This window comes from Bactrocera latifrons, unplaced genomic scaffold, assembly GCF_001853355.1.
Source record: "Bactrocera latifrons isolate USDA-ARS-PBARC rearing strain unplaced genomic scaffold, ASM185335v1 scaffold_185, whole genome shotgun sequence".
Taxonomy (NCBI): Eukaryota; Metazoa; Arthropoda; class Insecta; order Diptera; family Tephritidae; genus Bactrocera; species Bactrocera latifrons.
The window spans coordinates 296,668-313,359 of NW_017535352.1; the positions used below are offsets into that span (position 1 = coordinate 296,668).

At 35.7% G+C, this 16,692-nt stretch overlaps 1 protein-coding gene across 11 annotated transcripts in view; it reads left to right on the forward strand.

Annotated features, from left to right (window-relative positions):
* The first annotated feature begins 3,251 nt into the window (after nucleotides 1–3,251).
* Nucleotides 3,252–16,692, forward strand: part of LOC108967369 (Down syndrome cell adhesion molecule-like protein Dscam2) — a 155,407-nt gene continuing 141,966 nt past the window's right edge. For all 11 annotated transcript variants that reach the window (XM_018930723.1, XM_018930734.1, XM_018930724.1 and 8 more), the window contains exon 1: nucleotides 3,252–3,540. The gene's annotated coding sequence lies outside the window, so the exon portion shown is untranslated. The remainder of the gene's footprint in view (nucleotides 3,541–16,692) is intronic.

The window sequence follows — 16,692 nt, forward strand, 5'->3', positions numbered from 1 at the left end:
ATGAAACTACTTTAATCCCTATAGAGTGAACTGATAACGAGAGACAATGGAAGCGCAGCCTGAATATGAAGCATAAACCCGACTGTTGTGGGAACATCAAGAAAATAGTCGCAACTATCAGTCGAGGGTTTCTTAATGATGACTCTTCATGTTGCAAACGTGCAATTCTTGGTTTTTAATCTTAGTGGTTTCAAAAAGGACCCACCTACCTAGGACACTAAGATTCAATTGTAATTTGCAATTGGGTACGAATAAAATATAACAAGATCTTGCATTACATCCTACATTCTCCTGAATCATCTTAAGAATTTATCACATAATCACATAAAAACTTTATCGAAAATTTTTCCATAATAACATTTTACGCAGCTGACATTTATGCTAGCGATCTATGTAATCCATTTACAAGAGTATTTTAGTCTAGAATTTTAAAATTCATTTATATATCGATTGTTTCAAAAATACCTCCTTGAAAGGCTGTTATGTATTGAACATACATATTCAAATAATATCCAAAGCTATAGCTGTTTTCGTATCGTGGCAACTCGGCCACTTTAAGCGAGGACCGAAACTTTAAGCGATCTCTCTATCGTTTGAATTAACAAAAGTTGTAATTTCTAATATATTTATATGGGTTTCCTCGGTTAAAAAACAGTTTTTTTCAAAAATTGTTTTCTCATATAAAAAATTAAATATTTTATTCTATTTTTTTTATTATTACAGACATACACACTATTAACAAAGAAATTCTGAAATTTTTGGAAAAAAAATATTTTAAACTCGGCCATTGCCCTCGGAAAAAGATGTGCCCACGTTGGCAGGACAACTCCTTACGGAATCATCTAAAGTAAAAAAATAGTTGTTTTAATGAAAACCACAGCTCAGAACTTGGACCAAGGGGAAAAAACTGAAAATTGGATTTTGGCACACATTTAAAAAAAAAAAATTAAAATTTCGCTACAAGTTTTTTCAAATAGTTGTAATCGAAAAAAAAACCTTCGTCCAAGTCTTTCAGAATTGCATCTCATAGACATGTGTAAAATTTCATGAAGATCGGCTGAGTAGTTTTTTAGAAATCTTGCCAAAAGACTTCAAAAACACAGTCTCGAGCAAAACGCGTTTAAAGACGACACACTTAGCATAGTTATATTACTCGTATTAACTTGAAAATTTGAACAATATTTTAGAGGTGTTGTAGAATTCATTAAGATAATAAAAAAGTTAATTTAAACCCGTAAGCCAGTGTAACTCCTTCACAATAATACTCGATAAAGTAAAAGAAATAGTGAAAAATCCACCCTTATTTCCGAGAAGTTTTATTTTTACGTATTTTTTTTCAATTTTGAACTACTACATTTGTAGTTATCAAGAATCCGTCACTGTTTGATTTTTCACAAGGGTAGAAATCGTAACAACGAGTATACGTCCTCTTTCATCCCTACTTCAAGGACGAATAAATTATTATTATTTTTTTGAAATTTATTTTTTGTAATGTCATAAAAAAATATGGGAAAAAGGTAGAAAATGAATAATAAAAATACCGATTGGGAAAAAACGCGCGGAATTCGGGGCTAACGGCTTGAATACCTTTTCTATATGCTCTAATTATTTTCGCGGTTCGTTGCTTAAGTCTTTTGATTGACCAGCAGCACAATAATTTCGCTGTCAACCTTCAAAATATATATAAAAAAAAAAAAACACAAAAGGCACACTTAACAAGCAAACAAAACAAGCCTGACTCCAAACTATGCACATAAATTTGCTGTTTTATTATTTTTTATTGTAATTAAACACATGCACACACACTATATGCAATATATGATATCTAACTCCGCCCGGCGGCGCCACGTGCTCGCATGAGTCATATTATGCATACACCATACACCAAAAACGTTAGTTTACTCTGTCTACCACCACAAATGTGGGTAATCAAAACAAAAGCGCCAATAATTAGTGCAAACAAATAGAAATTTCAAAGTGCCGGCTGAAAATTACCCGAAACAAATAAGGTGTTTTGCGCAAACTCGCTAAGTGTCGAACTTATTTCCCCTCGTTGTGCAAGTGGAAGCGATATGATGTTGTGTTAACAATATATTTTGTTTGTGTAGCACACTTGTTGTTGTTTGATCAGTTGGCGTGAAGTGATTATTTGTGTTTGATGTTAACAGCTCTTCAAAAGTTGAATAGAGAGAATGTTCATTATTCAAAATCTGTTACTATAGCAGATTTTAAAAACATATGGAACTATGATGTCAGCTGATTGCATGCAAATTTTTACTGAAAAAATATTTACCCAAACAGTTTTTAAAAATACTCAAGTTTTTTCCATTGGTGAACATGAAAATTTTGTTTAATGTTTTCGTTATTATTTGATCTCAGAAATTTTGCACGGACAACCGAAAATTTAGAATTAATCTGGTATAAAAAACATCTTCAGTATATATGATTTAAGACAAGTCACACATATTGATTAGAAATTCCCAGATCCATACTTATACGTAGGTTATAACTGATTTTTTTGTAAAATATGTATATTCCGGCCAACCAAGTAGAGAATCGGTGTATCAGTGAGGTACTGACGCGATGTAAGCTTAATTGCTTTATGTACAATGTTCCATTTTATTCTGAGCTTTTATGGATTAATTGTGATTTTGAATGATTTGAAAGGTGTACAGACCAATAACCAAGAGAGGTAAAGTGTTAAAAAATCAGATTTCAACATATCATATATGTATGTCTTTGTCGCATGAGTCGGGGCTTCGCAATTGGAACGGATACGGTTAAGGACTGTGAAATCGACGGCGTTCTCCAGAAATATTTGTGGAATGTTTTCTGACCTAAAAAATTGCCACTAAACACAACTATGCAGCAACGCTCTGCCAAGAAGTGGCAACTTTCACAAATTTTTTCATATATTATAGTATATTTCAAATGAGTTTTGACTGTTTCTAAAGCCAAGCTATCTCACAACGGACTAACAACTAGAGTATAATTAATTTTATGTAGTATGAAAGATATAAAAATGCTTAAATTTAAACGGAATTCGGGTTTCGCAGCCAAAGCTCCATCGAACCCTCGAACTTGCCTGAAGGCAACTCGAATCGGTCGCATGTTGCAATGAATTTCCCCGAATAGTGTTGGTGTGTTCACGCAAAAGCAGCAGAAATACTACACTTTTATTAGAGACGAGGGCAGGTTAGAGCACACATTGCTCGAGCTCATGGATTCAGTTAGCGTTTGGATTTGTTCGTGACAATAGGGCTACGCGTCGTTCACGTTTCATCGTATATTTAGGGAGTCTGTGAGTGTTTGTCAGATTGTGTGCGCGTGTGTGTGAATCAATCACACATCCACACCAACAACCCCCAGACGGTGTATCTACAATAGCAACAAAACTAAGAACAATAATACCGAAGCGACGAACACAAATAGCAATCAAGCGAAACCGGTTCCGGTGCTACGCGTTCGTTTGTTGAATTGTGTGCGTGTGCACGACACAAATATACATACACACAAATATAAATTGTGGTGTTTAATTTGGTTTGTGTTTATTTTGCATAAATTGAATTTAAAGAAAATAATTCACTCGAGGAGCTTAGTGATTTTCGTGTGGAAATAGTGCAAGTGTTTTAAAATAATTTGCAAGAAAATATGTAATGTGCAGTGAATATGAAGTTAATTAATGTAAAAATCATAGTATATGCCCATCTAAGCAAAGTCAATGCCGAAAAAGTGGCAATTTGTGAATGCAACGCAATATGCTGTGGTGCGGCGTTGTTCGTGTGTAGCTGGCAAAGAGTCACCCCCGTGGATTAGTGGCTCTTTGCAGCTGCATACCGCGCCCCATGGCAAAAACCCTTTTCTCGACTAAGAAAGTTTGTGCTAATTTCATCTGAAATATGGAAAATATGTGTTTAATGCTTGCAGTATGTGTCGCAGCAATCAGCAAATACGCCAAACAAGGTGGGTTCAGGCGCAGAAAACCAACGAAAATAGCTTAGCAATATCTGCAAAACTTCATTCTTAGCCACCGACTTGGTGGGCTGCGTGTCTAACTGCCGACTTATGTGTCGCCATTGTTCTAACCATTTATAAAATTAATTTAATGCAAATTATTTTAGGAAAAACAATTGTAAACTGAAAGAAAAAATGCAAATTCATCACACTATTTCACATGTGGCGTTGGAGTTCCGTCATTGAAGTCTCAACTATCGATTTTTCGCTTCATTTTATCGCCAATTTTCCATGCGGCTGCTAGCAAGCGTTGAGTTTTCACAGCAGCAGCACCCTTGCTGTTCCACAACGCCCCAAATACGCCGCCAACCCCTTGTTTTGAACCTCAAACATTCATTTAAACACTTGTGTGCGCAAAAGGGTGTGTACTTGTGTACATTTAGACAGCGTATTCGCAGAGAAAAAACTGCTGAACTGTCTTTAGATTTTGTATGTTTTGGGTGCGGTGCACTTCCGTGGTCTCAAAAACCAAGACATAGCTGCTAGTTACTTCGGAAAATGCTGCCCTAACAAAGATCAAACAATTCTCTAACGTTTACATGTAAAATATATGCATTCGCAGTAATTTTTCATTTATAATTTTGCATCTGAAAAAATCATTTGTTCCTGATATATTCCCAAAAAGTGTTTTTTTTTTTTTGCTTTTAGTGGTATATCCATAAGTATTTAGCAATTAAATGCGCATGTCCTGCTTATACACACATGTTTCGTTGGGCAACTGTCAAATTGCAACTGTCAAAGTCTGCACAATGTTTTGCGTGGCACATAGTAGTCATCCCTGTTTCGCGTATTGCCACGTGTTGCAATTTTTCATTTAACACATTTTGCTGTATAACATAGCGTGACTGCTCTGATCCTTTGTTGCTTAGCGGCAGCAACTTGCTGTGGTACATTGTAAATAATTTGCATTTTGAAAAAAGTTAAAATTTATTCTACTGAATTTAACATATTCAATTTCTTGCTCCACACACTCTTCGCTTTACCAAACTATCATAGAATTTTATCTAATACAGAGAAAGTAGAGTGCCTTTACACCACCTGATATGTTTACATATTACAAGGTTTATTCCAAAGTAAACAGGACTTGAAAAAAACAGAACATGTTACAGCTCTTTGCACGTATGGCCGCCAGTATGGCGGTGCAAGTCTTTTGAATGGCCTCTAAGTCTGCATAATGCTTTCCTTTCATGAGCAAATGTATTTTTCCGAAAAGGAAGAAGTCGAACGATGCCATAACAGGCGAATACGAGGAGTGGTTAATGGTTAAAATGTGATTTTTGGTCAAATAATCGGTCACAAGCGTCGAATCAAATGGTGGATACTGAGTAATTTTTGGTCGTCAGTCAATTTGTGTGGAACAAACCATGCACACACCTTTCGTAAGCCCAAATTTTCGGTGAAAATGTGATAAATCGATGTTTTGGAGATGTTCAATTCCATTTTCATGAATTTCAATGATAATTTCGTCTGATTTTTGATGAATTCACGCACAGTTTCGATGGAATTTTCGGTGATCACGGATTTTGATTGGCTCATATGTTGAACGTCATTTATGTCCTTACGACCACTTTGAAAACGTTGAAACCACTCATGCACTCTGCTATGGGATAGGAAATCATCGCCATAAACTTGTTTCATCAATTGAAACGTTTCGGTAAAAGTTTTACCAATTTTAAAATAAAAATTTAATGTTGGCTCTTTGTTCGAAGCTCATTTTCGCAACGACTACACACACATAGTGACACTTAAAACGCATTAACTTCACTTCCAATTATTGAAATGTCATTAAATTTTCACTGAACAATACAACAAGATAGCAGATGCCAATGCACCAGTCGACATATAGGTGACACCAGCAGGGGGCGCTAGATTCAAAAAGTTCTGTTTAGTTTGGAAAGCACCTTTTATAGACTTTCGAACTCAACGGGTTTCTCAGTCATTCTTTCAGATGTAAAGGTTTTGACGAAAAGAGCAAAACTCAATTTACTTGGCAGAAAAGTAGCACATTTAAATAACAACTTTTTGTTTTCAAAATTTCTTTGTTCAAATTAGAAGTCTGAAGTTCACTGATTGATAAATAAAAATCTCTTTTTATACTAGAATTACCAAAACAGGACTGAAAGAGTCAAAGCAGCTTTGTATTTATTCGACTTTCTAAATTCAAAGAAAGTATAGTGTAAAAAGAGCTTCCAAATTAAACGTAGCAACAGCAGTTATGTAGATGCTAAGGTCATTTTAAGTTACTTAACGATACAGTAAAATATAACCCTAAAAAATAAAACTGGGACACTGATGTAGACAAATTCATATGCAAATAGTTCACCATCTCATCAGTAACAATCGATAAAGTTTCTTTAATATTTTGAATAAAAGGCAATGCTACATAGTATTCAATTCTCAAAAAATCATCATTTTAATAAAAAAAAAATCAACATATAGAAAAAAGTTTTGTGACAATGTTGTAGGTAATGAAAGGATCTACAACCTTCCTTAAAACATAAGAAATTTATTTATCGAAACTTTTCGAAAAAAAAAACGTGAATTCATCACGAAACCTTATTGTTTCAATTTTTCTCACTAATTTTACCTCTTCAAGAGAAATAAAACATCACTACAACGCACACATTTCTGCCAGTGTAGTCGTCTTTACTCGCCATCATCGCTTTGACCTGTCAACACGCATACATACACACATCCATATCAATACTGTTGAGAGTACTTTTCCAGAAGTGATACTTCTTATTTTCAGCTGGCAGCAGCGCAGCATCATAAATAGTTTGTCTACACTTGGTGCTTTGCTGTATATTTACATACTTGCCTATATATTTACTGGTTTGTTGTTATTGTAGTAGTCATTCGCATTATCCTTGCACGACACAGGATATTAACCCTCAGCAAGTTAGTCGCGCTATCAAGCAGATGTAGAGACATTCAGGCAGGCTCTCGGTAAATACATTTCCAAATAAGTACACACACACACATACAGGCAGCGAAGCAAAGCAAGTGTCGTTGCTGACGATGCCGTAGCGCATTTGGTGGATAGTTTTTATATTGCTAAGCAACATTATTTGTGCTGCCAATGCTTCATAAAAGGTCCCGTTGCTGTGCACAGTTGCATAGTCGGGCACTTCAGCGTGCTTGTCGCTATTGTTCCAATATAGAGATGAATATCTATATAGGTATATGTACATATATATATGCATATGTATGAAGCACACATTTAGTTGCGCTGCTGGTTGGCTTGGTTCAGTTTATTTTTGTTGTTGTGTTTCTTTAACATTTTTGGCATTTTTCTGACTGCAGTTGCATATTTGTTCATATGCTTGTATCATATCTTTAGAGTCTTCTCTTATTTTTATGCATGCACTTAGGTTCTCAACTTATTTTTATTTAGTCACCATGAAAGGCATCTCCATTTTGTTGTTTTAATTCTTCGTACTGTTGCAGTTGCTGTGGCTGTCGTGTGTTGCCTAGTGTTTTCGGTTGTTGTTTTTGCTATTCTAAGTACTATGTTAAGTGTCCTGTTGCTAAGTGCAAGGCAAGTATGCACATTTGTGTTGAAATTTAACATACATGCATACATATATATTGTAAGAATATACAATTACAATTTGTATATAGTGTCGAAAAGTGGACAAAACTTGCGAATATTCAATCATTTTACTCGTACTACTTTTGAATAAATTGAGGTTAAGTGTACAATGTGAATAAAGTGGCTGGCACTTGCTTTCCGAGTTTCACTTAACAATGAATGGTTTGGACTCGGAAAAATATAATCCAGATTTTAAATCGGCTTCACCATTCACCTTGAAAAGTGTACTGCGTTCTACTCTCGACTTGGTTTTATATACATACATATTGGTAGAAGTTCCTATTTTATAAGTTTGTTAAGTTTTATCGACCATTTTTACGTTCGATAAACATAATTAGAAGATTGGTGGAATATTTCGATATAATTTTTTAAGACAGTCTATGAATTTCGAAAAATCTAAAAAATTGGCTAAACATTTTACATTTTAGGACCTAGAAACATTATTGAAAGGGTAGTATAGTGAAAAAAATTTATTGATATTTCTAACGCATGAACAGGCAGATTGTCATGAAGTTTATAACACCCTTAAGAAAACGTCAGAAACCCCGTAATATGTACAGTGACGAACAAAAGTATTGGCACAGCAAGATACCTTGACTTTAGCATTGTTTTTTACCACTTATAAAATATGTTTTGATTCCAAAAAAAAAAGTCCTTAGATAGGACGAGTAATTATCAATTATATTTGTCTTAATTCAATACTGATTGACTGGAACCAGCATATACATATAGACAACCAAACTGAACTACCTGAAGTTAGTTCTGGTGTGGAAAACTTTTTTTATTTGTCAAGATATCTTCACGTAATTTAGTATAAAAGATTATCTAAGGAACGCCATAATAGCCAACTAAATTTTTCACATCGGACAACCATAGCCAATTGGCCCATATATAACCAACCAATTGGTCGAAATCAAGATAGGGATCTTTTCATATCCTTTTATGTCATAAGTAATGCACCTGTGAAGGGTATTAAAGTTTTGGTGCAGTCGAAGCTAACGTTCAAAGTTATCCATTTCGAGGTTCGAGGAAAACACAGAAACTTAAAATTTAATGAACATTTTTTACTATCATTCAAAATATTATTTTTTGGCATTTACTTTTTAAATATTATCTTTTTCAAACATTGACCGCGGATACGTCACAGATGGTCCACCCTTAAGTCCAATTTTCGATGACTCGCTCAAACACTTCGACTGGTAACTGGCGAATGACACGCAAGATGTTTTGCTCAAAGGCCTGAATCGAAGCTGGACTGTTCGCATAGACTTTATACTTTACATATCCCCTCAGAAAAACATCTAACGGTGGGATATCACAAGATCTTTGCGGCTAATCGACCGACTCAAAACGTGAAAATATCTACTGTTCTCTCAATAAATCCATTAATTGACATAATGTGTGGGAAATGGCTTGTTGAAACTAAATGTCGCTGATAATAATAATAACACCCAACGATTACACACCTCCCGCCCAACCGACGCGAGGGGCGCAATCCGCGAACGAGCGGAAATAGCCGAGTCATAAAACGCAAGAGAGTTTTAAGCGCTGCGATCTTAAGCTACTCAGCTACAGAAACAAAAATTTCAACAGCCAAAATAAAGAATTAAAATTAAAGTTTATTATTTTTAAATGCTACTTGTTAAGAGTAAATAATATAATTTTTTTAATGGTAAAGTCTGATAGATAAAATGTGATGGAATGAGAATTGAAATCATGTCATATGCGGCGGAATGGTTCGTTTAGCTCAAAATTTGTTCTAGAAAATTTTAAAAGTAAGGGTCTAAACTGCCTTGTAGAGCGAGCGGGAACGTTAAAATTAATATCAGATAAAAGAGATGGGCTACACTCTGACCCATTCATGAGTTTTACAAGAAATATTATACCAACCATCTCCCAACGAGTAGCGAGTGTCGGAAGTTTTATAAGTTTCAAACGATTAGTGTAAGGGAGGAAGATTTAAACTGGAATACCAATGCAAATGATTTAAGACAAAAAGTAAAAATTGTTTTTGAACGGACTCTAACTTATCCGAATGGACTTGGTAATTAGGGTTCCAAACCACAGATGCATACTCTAATATAGGCCTCACCAGAGATGTAAAAACAATTTTTGTGGTAAGAGGATCTTTAAATTCTTTAGACCAACGTTTACCAAAAATAAGAGCGCCTTTAGCTTTAAAAACCGTGGAAGATGCGCGAAGATTAAAATTGAGTTTGGGGTCCATATTTACTCCTAGATCAACTAAGCTGCCCACTTGCTCCAACCTAAAGTTTTGTATTGCGTATAAAGTAGGGTCTACAGATCTACGTCAAAAACACATCGTTTTACATTGTTTAAGATTCAATGGCATGTCATTTCTATCACACCAAGAAACTAGGTTGTTTGAGTCTGTTTGCAACTGACATCTTTCGCTGTATGAGTATACGTTTTAAAAAGTTTTACATCGTCAGCATATAATACAACTCTTGAAAACTTAACAACAGATGTTATGTCATTAATAAATAACAAGAATAGAATTGGGCCAATATGGCTACCTTGGCTGTTATTGTAGATTTCCCTTTACGAAAACCGTGCTGAGAACAAGAAATTGGTTTAGAGATCCGGAAAGTTATTTCGTCTGTTATAATAGCTTCAAAATGTTTAGATATTGCGGACGACTTTGCTATTCCATGCAAAGGAATTATAAATGACTTTTTATAAATGGATGGAAATAAGCTCTGCATAAGAGATGAATTAAATAGTTTTGTTAGGGGTTGGTATATATATTTGGCAAATTTCTTAAGAAAGCATGAGGGAATCATATCTGGGCCATAATTGTATGATTGTTCTAACATATTTAACTGATATAAGACGTCTGCTTTGGAAATAGTAGGTGCATTAATGACAGAAATCGGACATAACTTCAAGGAGCTTCAATTTTAGGCATCAAATAGGCGATTATCATGGCGCGATAACGGGTGCCATTATCTGTCATGTTTTCACCGGTATCATTTTCAAAAAAACATGGACCAATGATTCCACCGGCCCACAAATCAGACCAAACTGTTGCTTTTTCTGGATGACATGGTAACCTCTGCAGGTGACTCTTAGTCTCAAATGTCACAATTTTACTTGCTTACATAGCCATTGAGCTTCATCGCTGAACGAAATTTGGCTAGAAAACATCGGATCTTCCTGGAACTTTTCAAGAGCCCATAGAGCAAAGGTTTCAGTTTTTGTACAAGCTGAATTTTGTACAATTTCAATTTAAGATCTCGACGTACGCTAGACACGACACTGGGCTATTGAAAACAAATATGCACCTCTAATATAGTTTATGTTCCCCAGAGAAAGAATTGTTCCGTAAGTTTTATTACGCACAAACTTCCTCGCCACCATAATAAAAATCAAATTACCAAATAATATGAAAGCAATTTGTTAAAATTTACTTAATTAATGCACTACTTGATTATGTTTGGACTAAGCAAACACCAAAGATTTATCGCGGACTTGGGTGAAATGTCAGCTAAACGAAGTCATAAAAGCAGTATTTATAGAAATATCAACGGCAACAATTTGTTTATCTCATCAATGCAACTCCGCAGCGTAGAGGCGAATCTTCTATCCGCGCTGATAACTAATCATAGGCGCAGAAAAAAGTAAATTAAGTATTTGTAAATGAATTATAACAGTTTATAGCTTATAGCTTCCGTCACTACATGTACAGCAATAAATTGATCCGGTCTTAAATTAAACGGAAAGCCAATAAAAGTGCCACGGAATGTGTACACCAGCAATTGCTTACCGAACGCTATACAAATGTGGTTCGTCATACCCGCCACTCTCTTCTGTAATGACCAAACAGTACCCGAATTAGCTGTCGGTTCAATAGAGTCAAGTCCAAGTCAAGAAAAGTCAAAGCGAACGGCCATGAGTTCAGCGGGTCACACATCATTTAATGGACGCATCGAGCAATGCATTCTACGCGCTCCATATATAATATATGGTACATAAGTGCACTTGAAACTTAATTAAATCCCAAAACAATTACCTCCGTAAATTTTCGCGGTTGCCGCAAGTCTAAAGCGCAGTTGTTACGCGTGTTTGCAAGTACTTGTCCTATGCACCATTAAGGAAGCTTTTTTTTATTATCAGTCTGGTAAATGTACTTACGTTCACATGTGAATCGCTATCATTTATGTAATACATATGTACATATGTATGTACCTACTGTTCGTCCCTTTGTTGCACGGCCTCAAATTTGTTCCACTCATTCACTCGTCGCCATTATTGAGCTGAGCGTCCGCTGTAGATGACACATGTGACCATCAATTCCAGTCAACGCCAAATCGTTGCTCTTTCAGCCACCAACACTCAGTCGCGACTCCGTGTCTATCCATATATACTAAATTGTCGCCTTTGCTACCRGCTTGTACATACATACATATGTATATTGTCGGTATTTAAATTTAATTCAAGTGGCTTTTGTTTGCAACTACATTCTACACATACTCACATGCTTATTTACTTTGTGCCCCAACACGTTATGAGCGGCCTGTACGAATTAAATTACGTCTGGCAGCGTTCTTTCCACCATCCCACTGTTTATATTTTCGTGCATATAAAATTGCTCTGAATTTGCATAGTGTATCCCTTTAAAATGTTCAAACACAATGCGCCCTAAATTATAAAATTTATGTGAGTAGAGGAACTCGAAATAAAGCAAATAAATTCACTGCAAAGTGAAAATACGTTTTTGATTTTGATTAGCTTTTTGTTTTGCCAGCCTGTGTTCTAAAAGTACTGTGTAATAAACGACTCATTGGGTGATTTTTTCATTTATTTGAATTAAAGTTATGCTGTTATGTTTACAGATAGACATATTATATAAAAAATGCAATTGTATACGCCTATATAGATCTGCAATTCTAAAAAAAAAAAATTTAAACTTACCCCTTTTTAGTTGATGATGTTCAGAGCACACTGATTTTATGGATGGAACACTTCTCCAGCCTAGTGAACGGCAGTGAAGGTTTAACATCTGGCGATGGTGAAGCCTATTCCCTAATCGATGACAATGGAATAGATATTCCATTGCCCGACTTTGATGAGGTTCAAATAGTAATTACCCGCTTGAAGAACAACAAAGCGCGTGGGGCCGATGAAAACTCGCCGAGCTATTCAAACATGGCGGCAAAGAAGATGCATACATCAGCGCCAATTACCAGAGATAAGCCTTCTTAATATCGCATATAAGATCTTATCGAGCGTAGTGTGTGAAAGACCACTTACCAAAGGCTTAGGAGATTCTATTTAGTATCCGACCAATACATATTCAAGTTCAGTATGATGCAATGCCTACGGTCTAACGGCCCTGATTTTAGGCCATTGGAACTCAGCGTCACCAAGGGAAGGTATTATACTCAACTTTGCTAATGAGTTCAAACTCGAGAAATGAGGTCCATGAGAAATTAACCACAACATTTTCATATCCCAGTAGAGAAGGTTTGCAAGGGTTCTGTGATCGATAGGTTCATTGGAAAAATCTATATTCCATTATTCATCGACGGATCAAATGTGAAGTAGGAGGAAGAATGAGTTTCTTTTCTATACGCAGAAGGTAACTTCAAATTCAGTTTTCAGGCCTAAATTATTACCAGCAAGTGCATAAAACTTTTAGTGAATAGCCAAGCAATTAAGGCTATCTGTAGCGCCTATACTAAGTTTCACTGCGATATGTTATGCAAAGAAGAAATAATTAGACTCTCTCTGAAAAACTGTGCAAAAACGTAGGCGACAAGTGATATATAGGAATGGAAGAAAACATAGCGACAGACAAGTTGGCCCCCTCGTGGGCAGCAGGGAACACAACTCCCCTTAACTTTCAAGACTACTCAGATCTTTCAAATGATGCTTGAAGTAATCGACCCTGGAGGAATATCTCAGGTCTTGAAATACTAGTAGCTCAGCGCATGTAACAAACGTAATGTTGAAGGAGGGCAAACCAAAAGGGTTAAAGGTTTAGATAAGAGAAAGTTTTCATTCAGAAAAAACAACTGTTTGGTATGGTTTATGGGCCGGTGCGATCATCGGTCCATATTTCTTCATCGTCAATAGCGATCGATATCGGAAAAAGAAATCGAAATATGGACGTACCTAAAGCGTAGAATTATAAAAAAAATATATTTTTTGTCATTTTCCGTTGTACATATTTTATAAAATATCAGGGCATAAAACTAGCATACTGATTAATTACTTAAAACTATTAGAAAAATTACCAACAGAATCTTTTTTACCTTTAATACTATATTTTTATCTCTCTTTACATTATTATACAATTATCGTATAATTAATTTGACAATAATAATTTTGAAAACGCTTCAACCATAACTAGATATCGTTATCGATAATACAAAGTCGGTGATATGTTTTGTTCATACATTCAACTAAATGCAGAAATGTAGACACAACTACACAACTAATATTTGTTGTTATACATTTCAATTTCCATACGAGTCACATAAAAACATTTTTTCCAGTTATTCTTAAAATAAATGAACCTTTTAATGATATTTCTGATTACTTCCACTCAAATCCATGAATATTTGTACATATGTATATATGTGTCAGTTTTATAGTCACTAACATCATACATTTTCAATTTGTAAAACTTTTATAGGCATATACAGAGTTCATCAACCATTTTTATGCATATAGACATACATATTCATCCAAATTTGTTTTTACATCATCTTTTCGTTAGCTTTTTGCTTCGCACTTCATGCAACAGGCAGACGGTGTATTTTGTCAATAAAATGTCACGCACAGTCAGTCATCCAGCCAGCGTCACACTTCAATTTCAAAAACAACATTCCAATTCCACCATTTTTCCACACATTTTGGCTGGATGCGCCATCCGTACACCACCCACACTTATAAAACGCAACACACAACCGCGCGCACAGACAGTGGCGGCGCATAAACGCCTGCCGGTGGCAACACTGATACGGAAGTCACGAAATATAACGCTTTGTCTGCATTGTTGCGTTGTTGTGTTGTTGTGTTCTTCTGTTTTGCTAGCGTCCATTACATCCGTTGCTTTTCATTTTCTATTGAGCATTAGCGACTGCTCGTCAATGTCGTTTGCGTATTTTCAATTGCATTGTTGTTGTAGTTGTTTTAATTATTCTTCGCGCTTTTGTTGTGCTTTCGGGGCATGACATATGAAGTGGCATTAAATGCCACTGGCTGTACGCTCCTTACTTACTTACTCACTTACGTAAGTCTTGAGGCACAAGCCTCAACAACAATTGACGGGCTGCGCAGCAGTGTTTCAGGAATTTCTTTTACAAATTTTTACGTAGTCTATTAATTGTTGTTGTTGTGTGTTCTTTTCTTTTTGTTTTATTAATATTCTTTTAATTCGCCTCGTACAGTGCGCTTTTGAGTGTCACTGCCCTGTGAACTTTTTCTAAAGTTCTCTGCGCGCATATTCTTCTGACAGCTGGTTTAAAGTCACTTAAGTGCCGTTGATGCTGCACTGTGAAGCACATTTCCAAAATATTTCCAATTTATATATGCCCATATAAAGTTTCAATGCTTTCTACTAATCAAGAGTAGAGCAAAGTAAAATATACCTAAAAATACATTTAGAGAACGCTTTTTTGTAAAAATCATTTTGTCATATGTGTGCCACATATATAAATATGTACTGTGATTCTGTTCCCTCCATGCATTTGGTTAAATTTATTTCCTTTGTTGTTAAATTAAATGACACGTGTCAGCTGTGTACCTAGCCTAAGTCAATACAGCGGAAATTGTTATATAACGGATTAGTTATACGGTTAATGCCCCTCAAAAGCTGGTACAAAAACCAGTTTTCAACCCCAATAGCAGGCTTATATCGAATGGTAATATTACAATAGGTCATTAGGAAGTGGGATCGACTTTTTCTCAGATGAAAGAATATGGCAAATTTGGTAAAACAATACGACAACAAAAAAAAAAAAATTAAATTTAATTATTTTTATTAATTTAGAATAAAATTTGTACTACAAATTTAAATAAAATTATTTTTTTTTAATAATGTGAATAGGTTTTAATAAATTTAGTGATCACCGAATTTAAAAAAAATCTTCTTTTTGTCTCTTCCAAACGCCTTTCTTTCAAACTTAAACAAATTAACCCGTTGGTAATTTTAACGCTTTCAAAGCTTCTTCGCCTAACTTCTTACAACCAAATTTCTCAACTAGGCAAACGGAAATTGAAAGGATGTTTGTATTGGCGGTACTACTGGTCATATTACAGGCCCTCCAACTTGGTGTGGAGAACAGGCATTCCTTCAGCTACTTTTCTTACGCAAGAAAGGTCGCATCCACCTTCGGCAGGCGTTGTTTGCAATTGCGTTGCGATTTTCCGTTGAATGGGGAAATTAGATGCAGAGCAGCCAAGTATTGATTTTCTGTCGCCTTTGAATGAGCGAGCTGACAAGCAAACATATTTGTACTTTGCCGCATTGATCGTAACCAACACTCACTTGAATATTTCTTTCCGTCAAAAGAAGCGGTGAAACGCCATAGCTTGTAAGTTGTAAGACAGCTTAATACCATATTGATTCAAGTAATCAATTAAATTCTCTTAAAGACAGCAAAGTTAGCTGGAAAAAGAACACAATGGTGATTGTATAATATAGACCACAGGTGAATTCACGACTTGAATAACAACAATAATGTGGAAGATTGTACCTTCTCTATTCACCTCTGCAGCTCGAATTATTTTCTCCAGCAGTAGACTGAACAAGTCGCACGATAGAGAGTGGCTTTGTCTAAAACCTCGTTTGATATCGAACGGCGCGGAGAGATTCTTCTTGATCCCGAGAGAGCTTTTAGTTTTGCCATACCATAGACATAGCGGCATAAAGGAGCTTCCTTTCCTTTTGTACTGTCAAAAGCCTGGCCACCAGTCCAGAGCAGTATGGAAGCTCAATTGGTAGTAGCTGCGGCTACGAGGTCTGACCGGAGACTTAATTCTGGTACCACGGGGAGCAGGAGCTATTGGAGGTAACTCCAACCTGCTCGTGCGGACTGGCCCCTCGGGGAGTATCG